The sequence below is a fragment of the Ceratosolen solmsi genome, unplaced genomic scaffold (genome assembly GCF_000503995.2).
Source record: "Ceratosolen solmsi marchali unplaced genomic scaffold, CerSol_1.0 scaffold10, whole genome shotgun sequence".
Taxonomy (NCBI): Eukaryota; Metazoa; Arthropoda; class Insecta; order Hymenoptera; family Agaonidae; genus Ceratosolen; species Ceratosolen solmsi.
The window spans coordinates 21056518-21065731 of record NW_011948412.1 but is presented as its reverse complement, the minus strand read 5'-3'; positions in this window follow the sequence as shown (position 1 = coordinate 21065731).

Sequence of the window (9214 nt, the reverse complement as noted above, 5' to 3'; positions counted from 1 at the left end):
CGTATTTCGACTCGATAATCGAATCTGTAAAGCTTATATTAAATCATCAAACTTTAATTTACTCGTATGTAGCTACTGCCAGATTATGACATACATGCGAGGGCAAGTACAAGCGCGTGTATACGTATATGTATACGCGCGCACGCAAATGCATGCACATACATGCATGCACGTATATACAGTAGCAATGATATATTGATTTCATTCATGCATAACTTTCGTTAAATCACGGCATGCCATATAAAGTATTTCTAATTTGGTATAATAGAGACTTGCGTTCTTTTAGTTCATAAAGCACGCGAACTAACTTTTATGCAGTAAATAGTATAATACGAAACGTGTTGATCAAATATTTATATAATTTCATATATGACTAATTATACATTATCATCTTCTACAGTACATACGTATTAGAAGACAAAAACTCATAGAAAATTTATACTTTAAGTTCCGTTCATTTATTTGCAACTATATCAGTGCAACTTTAGTTTAAACTCTTAGAATACAATTATCATAACTTGTACTATGTGCAGATGCCCGTATATGCATGCATAAGTAAGTTCACCAAAAGAGGAATGTATTTATAGTTAGCATACGTCTCAAAATATGCCTGTTTTGAATTTCGTCATGATACAGAGCCTCTATTAATTAGTAAACAGAGATAAATGTTTTAGAATATTTATTACACACAGGAATTATATACAGAGATTATACACAGAGTTTCTGGATTGTAAAATTTTTTATTCTTTCAAGATTTTTACTCCGCCATTCCATTTCCAAATATTGAAATGTATATAACAGATGCGTGCCAGGAAGTACATAAAAAGAGCTTGAATTCATAAATAATACTAGTAGCATGTGGGCAAGTTGTAACCGAATGCCATTGACCTCGTCAATAGCAATAGTACAGATTTGCGTTAAATCACAATCAAATGCAACGGCATTTATTATAATTACTTGGTTAACCATAAAAAAGGAAGTGAAATGATCGATAAGCCGCTGCCTGTTGGGTATCGACGAATTGCAAAAGAGCCGTTAGCCTGGAAGCTTGTGCGCACGTGGACGCTAAACTACGACCGGCGTAAGAGTGCAGAAAGTGCCGCGATTATCGAGAAGGAAATGGTCTTCGGTGGGTACAGGCCAACGGCTTTGGCGGCGGAATTGAATTTCCAGAGAGTCATTAGAGAGCGAGAGAGCGAGAGAGCGAGAGAGAGAGAGAGAGAAGCTTTGTGCGTCACGGGCCTCCCGTTCTGCCTCTCCCCCCAGGGTGCATTTCGCGCGGCACTTGCACGACTTCCTCCGTTATAAATATATCGGCATGGAGGAATTGGGTCGCTGTCCTATGCGCCTCGTCATTTCTCAAGTGTCCATGGGATGAAAATCGAGAAGCTCGCGACACGTTCGCCAAAGTGGATCGATAATCGCAATCAATGGATGTTATAATAAGGGCATGACAATTCGTAATTGCTTTTCTGGTTGTCGTTTTACAAATTTTCATCGGCCATCGAGTGAACGCTTAACAGAATAATTTCCGCTCTTTTATAGTATTGGGTACATGGAAAGTTTAAAAAAAATTTTCTACCGTACTCTGACTACTTTAATTGTTCTATTTAGTTAAATTGTCGTCGCATAGAAACAATTATTTTGAAATATTACGAACATGTGGAATCTATTAATTTGTTATTAAGTTTAATTCTCGGGGACACTTAACCTGGTGTTTTTGAAATAACTTATGTATGTATATAAAATATTTCACGTGTGGCTAATGTCTGAGCCGAATACTAAAGTTTCTGCTCTTTGCGAGATACCATATTCAATGGTTATTTACTAATATATTTTTTAATGTTCTCAAGTTTAATAATATGTGTAATGTAGCTTTTATCTTTATGTCCGTAATTTAAGTTTTTTATTAATTATGAATTTCATCCATACGAAATGTATGGTTTTTTTTTTAAGATAAGAGATCGTTTCCTTAAGCAAATTGGGAAATACTAATAGGTTTTTAATAAATAAAAATCCAGTATACTCGTCATAATTCTTATATTATCGTCATATACTTCGTCAAAGTTCTTAGATTATCATTATTATTATCATTGTTATTATTATTATTATTATCGATATAATGGTATTGATTTAAAAACTGTATATAACACACTTGCTATTAAATTGCATTTATTCGATAATATGAAATAGGATAAAACGTTAAGTATCGGCTATTATATTAGACTAAATAATAGATAAATATTGGCAATGATGGCATAATAGATAATAATGAAAGAATATTGGAATAAATAAATTTAAAATAATAACTCTACATATTATTATTTTATCAAAATTAATAAACGTCGTAGTGTAGCTACGGAATTGTTTCCCAATACTTGGCAAAATTTGCATTTTTAAAATTGCAATCGTCAATCTTATCTTTCACCGATGACAAATTTTTAAATACTATCACACATCGACTCATAGAGAATTATGAGCACTCGTAGAGGAACGACTCATCGTGGAGTTCATAAATTTATATTATAGAAATTACTTGTCGTTGGTGCTCTTTGATATAAGCTACCGTCTTTGAAATCTAATAGACAGCCGTGAAAGCAATGACCTTAAATCATCCGAAAGCTATATGCCTTTACGTACTTATGTGTCAAAAACAATTAACATATGACGAGTTGCAGTATTAAACACACAATAAATTGGCCGAGAATTATAAAGCAATTTTATCGCGCGGGATAATAAATTTCTAAAAACAGAAATGTAGATGTTAATATAAATCGATATCTGCTAAATTAACTCATTATTTGCCGTAATGTACGATCTACAATTTCTTAATATTTTGTTGAGCGTTGAGAACGCAAATAAGTCGACTGGACTCCCATCAACAATTATCGGGCGTTTTCAATTACAAGGCCAAGACTCGTAACGACCGAATCGTTATCGCATTATTATAAGTGTAACTCTCACTTTCGTTTGTGTATTACGAATAAGGAATCAAGCTCTCCTCGTTTGCTCGTATTACTCCGGCAATCAAGCAATAACGCATTATTCAGAGAACGAGCCACCGTTTTCTCAATAACGACTTACTCCTCTCGTTCTTGCGGCCTGGAAAGGTCCATTATTAATGTACGCGCACGTCGAGCTGATTGAAAAAATACCTACTTCACTGAGCGAAAGATTTTCCCTTCCCTTAAGGCCTCGCGATCACGATTTTCCTGGAATGTCACATGCCTACGACGTCCTCCGCTGCGTTAAGTGGAAGCGGCGCGCCCACGACGTAATGCTCGTCGGGCTTTTTGGCGTCCGGCATTAAAAACTGCCTTTTCTCACACCACTCTTCTCAGCCGCCAAAATTAAAGTACAACATCTGCAAGTTACTCTCGAGCGAAAGCGCGCGGGCCACACAGATGTTATTGTCAGATGGTAGACTGAGTCGAGGGGCGGGGGAGAAGGCGGAAGGTCCGGGATAACGCGAGAGGAGTGGAAAGGGCATTTTCCTTTAACTAACGACCGGCCTTTTTTCGCTGGCTAGTGACAAAAAATATTACGGATCCGCTCCTGGACTTTAATATTCTTGACCCGAATTTCCCTATCCGTTGGGACACTCGCTAATATAGAGAAACAAATTGAGTTCTTTTTTGCGTTTATCTGGTAATAAAAGGGCGGCAGATCCTACGGCGAGTGCTTATATTTACAATTCGTCTGTACATTTGGCTTTCTAATTTTGCACATCTCTTTATAGACTAGAAGGCTGCTCAGCGTTGTTTACTTTGCACATACAGCACAGAATTAATCACACGCCCTCTATTGTTCATTCATAATTTTTTTTTCTTATCTTGTTTCTTTGTTTTCATTTTTATTTGTCAATAAGAAGATCAGCCACTTTACCAACGGCGAACAGTCAGATTGAACAGCTGTAAATATTAATTTACATCTGAGAGAAAAAACTTGCCAGGAATTAGAATTTTATTAAATAAATTAACGGATATGTCTTGATGGGGTCATGTACGTCAAATAAATATTGTTTCACTTCAAAGTATGTACGCGATAAGCGCGTTAATTCTGCCTTATAAATTACTCAATCGAGCGAATAATGTTTCTTGCATTTAAAAGTGCGCTTCGAATTAGCGGCTGTCCGAGCTCGGTCAGCAATTTTCACGCCGGCAAAGAGAAAAGTTTACCGATCGCAACGTTGCCGAAAATGTCAGGTTGCCATAGTACAGTTATTGTCAAAAATAAGACATGTGTTGGCAATGTGTTTTGCACACCTCCATCCTAGAGAAAATTATAAGCCGCTTTGTGAATTTCATGCTCGGTACACGTGCAACACAGTCTCTCTTTCTTTTCCCTTGCTAATGTATGTGCTAATCCTTTTCCCTTTAGGAGCTGCTGATTCGTACGACGGCCGACGAGCATCTTTAACCGCTTTTACGTTCAAGGTTCATATTTTAAGGCGATTGCTTTTTATGTAAAATTTCGGCTATTGGGATAGAGATTGTTACGAGTATTTGTCTAAGTTGCTGAAGGATTTAGTTTTCTTTTTGCAAAAAAAAGGTTCTTGCAGGTAATGATCGTTAGAATGAGAAGCTTTAGAAACTGCGTGGACATTAGGAGTTTTAATCGAAATAGAAATGAAATTTTCTTATAATTCAGGCAGGAGATAAAGAACACAATAACCATTATACTCTTTCTTTATAATTTAATGCAGCATAAACATTGACCTAAGCCTGAACTTTAATGGAAAATTATTTTTATACACAATGCCAACTACTTTTTGTACTTTAATATGCTACGCGGATTAGAATATGTTGTTTATTAAAACTATCACACTACATTCGTACTTAGCTGACAAATTTTTAGACAAATTACTTTCAAATTCTTATGCAATGAGAATATTTACTAATATAATATAAATTGTTTAACAACAGCATGCCGCGTTAAAGCAATCAAGCCGCCATTTTGGGAAACAAATATCTTTATGTTTGATAAACGTTATTCATGGATTCACATACTTTTATGAAAATCCATAATTATATATAATAAGTTATATAATATTTTCTTTCTATTAATCGTAAATGGATAAAGTATCAGAGGTATATACATAAAATTGTTCGAGTTTTAGTAAAAGAGATTATTTTTATGAGATAAATAAGTAATATGGGAATGAGATTTTCTTCTTCGTCAGAAGAACTAATACTTCAAAATACGATCATATTCTTTTGCAATTCAGTTTATTTAAATCCACAAAATCAATTAAAATATTATTATTTTACAGTTATAATTCATTATGTCGTATTTGTAATGATTATCGTTGATTAATTAAATTACTACTTTCGCAGAAATATTTATAACTAGTATTAATCTTATATAAATTTAAAAACTATGAAATATTTATACTTATATTTATTCACTATCTATTATTGCAGTGATCATTTAATCACGATAATCTAACTTTATTAACTCGATGATATAGTAAATTAATGGAAAAAAGAGAATAATATAGTATAATTTAAATATTTCCTACCAGAGATAAATTTTTACTAACGAAATGAATAATCTAAAGCGAATAATAATAAGTGATATTTTACAAAGATCAAAATCTTAAGAGGGAAAAGGAGAAAAATATCAATAAATGAGATAATGTGCTACACATCTATTTATCTATACAGCATTTGACTATATAAACATATTAAAAATCAATAGTAGAAATATTGATTGGTTAAGATCGATTAACGATTTCCATAAAACTATAATCAGATTTGAACAAAGCAGTTTACAATTATTATAAAATAATTTTCCTATTTATTTATTTAAGTAAATGAATTTATCCAGTGCTAAACTATAATTGTCGATATAAAGTTTTTATAATCAAACATAAGTAACAATAATACAGTTAAAGTAATCGACAAGTGTGAGTCCAATATATATATATATATATATATATTTAATTATTTGAATTTTTATTGTTTGAGGTCAAGACAAATTTTAATAAAAATTTTATAGAATGAAATATAAAAACTTAAATATAAAAACCTATAAAAACTTAATAACTTATAGGAATCTATTTTATCTATTATTATGCTGAGCCTCATTTACAGTTAGTATCATAATATGAAAATACGACAAATATTTAAAAATTATATGGACATTAATGTTATCTTTTTGTTTCTAAAACTGAAATGAAGATTGATACAAAATTAATAATTAATTATCTTGAATATATATCTTTTGCTTAGATCGTGATATCTTATAGATTATAAAACTAATCTCATTGCGATCCAACGATGACTTTATTAAAAACAAACATATACACTAAATATAAAATAAATAGTCCAATATTGAAACTGTACATTATTTATCAAGAAAAATAAATAAAAACAAATTATGAATAATTTATAACATTTTGTATAATACATCAAAATATATAAAAATACAAAACTAATTTTACAACATGTCCTTATGAAAGGATACAATTATACAGGTTAAAAATATTTTCATGAGAATATTTTATTGTGTATAAGAATTAACTTGTGCACAGCATCATATTTATTTTTATTATGATTGTAAAAGCTCGAATCATTAAAGAGCCAAATGCAACTAGAAATTAAATTCATCCATGACCATATTTTGTTGGTCAAATATATATTTTAATTTTATTTTAAGCACATTACTATTTCAATTTGTTTCTCTTTCAATATTCAATGTGAGATAAAAAAAAATATGACAAAAATAATCAAATGTTATGTTAGTGATAATGATGTTAGTTTTTTCGATATACTTTCAAGATGTAATAAATACGAAATGTTTTTTTTTTTGTCATAACTTTTATTCTTTTTTACGTGAACGCAGCAGATATATAATATTTTTACTACTTTCTACGTGCTTTTGTAATATCTCTATGGGTACGTTTAAGGAAATAACACTCGACATTAGAAATAACAGGTTCCTGCACTATCTAGATGGAGTATCTATCGTATTCTGAAATTTCAAATGATAAATTGGGTAGATAATCGACGGTTGATAATGTAGAAATTGTCCTACGAAGTGACCAAGGCAGCGTCCATTTTAGATTTAGAAAATAATAAAAAGCAAAAAAAAACAAATAAATCAAGATGTATTAACAGCTGTGTTAAAGCAATTAATTAATGTGATTAAAATATAAAGAAATTCGAAAACTTTGTTTAAATATCTTATATATAAATCTTAAAATGTAATTTATATGAATCATATGTATTAAACACTGTGTATTAAATTAATTCTTTTTTATAAATAAAGTTCTTGTTTAATTGTGACGAAAACATTTGATGTAATATTAGTAGAAAATTATTATCAATGGATAATTACTTCGAGGAATATGAAACATTAAGTATAAGAATGATTCGTTGTTATGAGATCCATTGCTAATTTTAATTGCCTAGTTTAATCAAAATATCAGTGCATTATAGATTTAAGATTAATAAGATTTAAGATTAATAATAAGAATAAGTCATTATTATGAAAAACTAACAACTTCATGTTACTTTATTCAAACAAAAAAAAAAGAAAAACATTAATCGCGTTGTTCGACATATCATCGGTAAAACAAGTGCGATTAGTAGATTGACCTACTTTTTTTATACGGTGTAACACATACAGTAAAAATGAAGCAAAAAGTAAATCAATAACCTCTAAAAGTGCTTATAAGGAAATGTAGATTTCGTACTCTAACTTGATTTTGAATTCAATTTCTCTACAGTGCGCTTTTATAATTTTCTCATTTACTTGCAATAGCATGGCAGGAAAAGCTAGCATTCATAGTCTAGTAAGCCGTTTTCCGGTTACACATATACTTAATAAGTTGCCGATGCACCGAAAGATTTTCATTATCCAGCCCGAAAACCTGTTCACAAGAATGTCAATTAAAAATTGTAATTATTGTCCATTACCATAAATCCAATATAAATGACACGCATTATTAATCGTAATGATAAATTAACCGTGAGTTTTTCATTAAATTGATTATAAACTATAGACTATAAATAATAAATGCCAAAGGCTGGTGTACAATTATCGATCTAGGCCCCGACAGTCACAAGAAATCATCATCATCCATCATAAAAAAGGATTGGAGCATCGAGACTCGCCGCGTTCGAATCAACAAAACACCTGATTCGATCACGACTTAACCTCAAATGCCCATCTCACAAAACGCAATATCCATTCCTTCTCGAAAGCGCAATTCTAATAAAAACACAGAGGTGCGCAGCAGCGATAGGCTCGCTCGATCATTAAAAGGAGATCGCAGAAAATATCGCACCTAACCTCAAAATGCCAACACAAGGAGATAAAAGCGGGGGTGTTATCACGACAGCCGGCTGTCACGCACCGAGGCGGACAAATGCGCGCCCATTGCCAATCGAGCCAGCCATCGAGCATTACGAAATCAGGAAAATTAATGCGTTAAATAAATGGGACTCACCGCTGTGGCCGGTGTTCGCGCTCGACGACTGTCCCATTCTGCCTCCACGACAATCCAACGAAAGCGGCGCTTCACCAATCCCCGAGCTCCCCAGTTATATCGCATCCGTTGGCACTTACATCCACCTTTCGCGCGAATTAAAGAGCCACGGGCGCGCGGTCACGAGGGTGGCATCCCGAGGCTCGTCGTTCAGTTCCCTGACCGGAGGAAGCTGCGCCGCTCCCGCACACATGCACACTAGCTACCAATGCGGAGTGATCCGGTCACCCTCCCTCCATACCGCCTTCCCATCCCTTTACCATATTCCCCTCCCCGAATCCCCCGCCACGCGGCCCCACCGCCGCCACCGCCACCACCACTGCCACCCACTCCCGCGCCGTCCCCTTTCCTAAGCTCTAAATCCCCTCGCTCCACCCCTCCAGCCACCCAACCATCCGCCAGACATCTCGACCCCCACCCTAACGCCGCGACTTCACCTTATCTATCACGGTGTACGATAAGACGCGCACGAGTGCACGTGGCAATTGCAATCTGTCGCCGTCCGAGGGCAGAGTTTACTGACTCCACAACGACGTCGTCCTCTTCTCTTTCGCATCCACTGCCGGTCGATCGGTCGCTGCTCGCTCACGGCCACTCACATGCACCTCTTCGCGCTTCCTCGTATGCGTGAGCACTTGCAACCTTACCTGCGTCTCCTTCCTCGACCGCCTCCTACCTCATCCTATCTCATCCTTTGGCAGCACTTCGTCGGCCACCTAC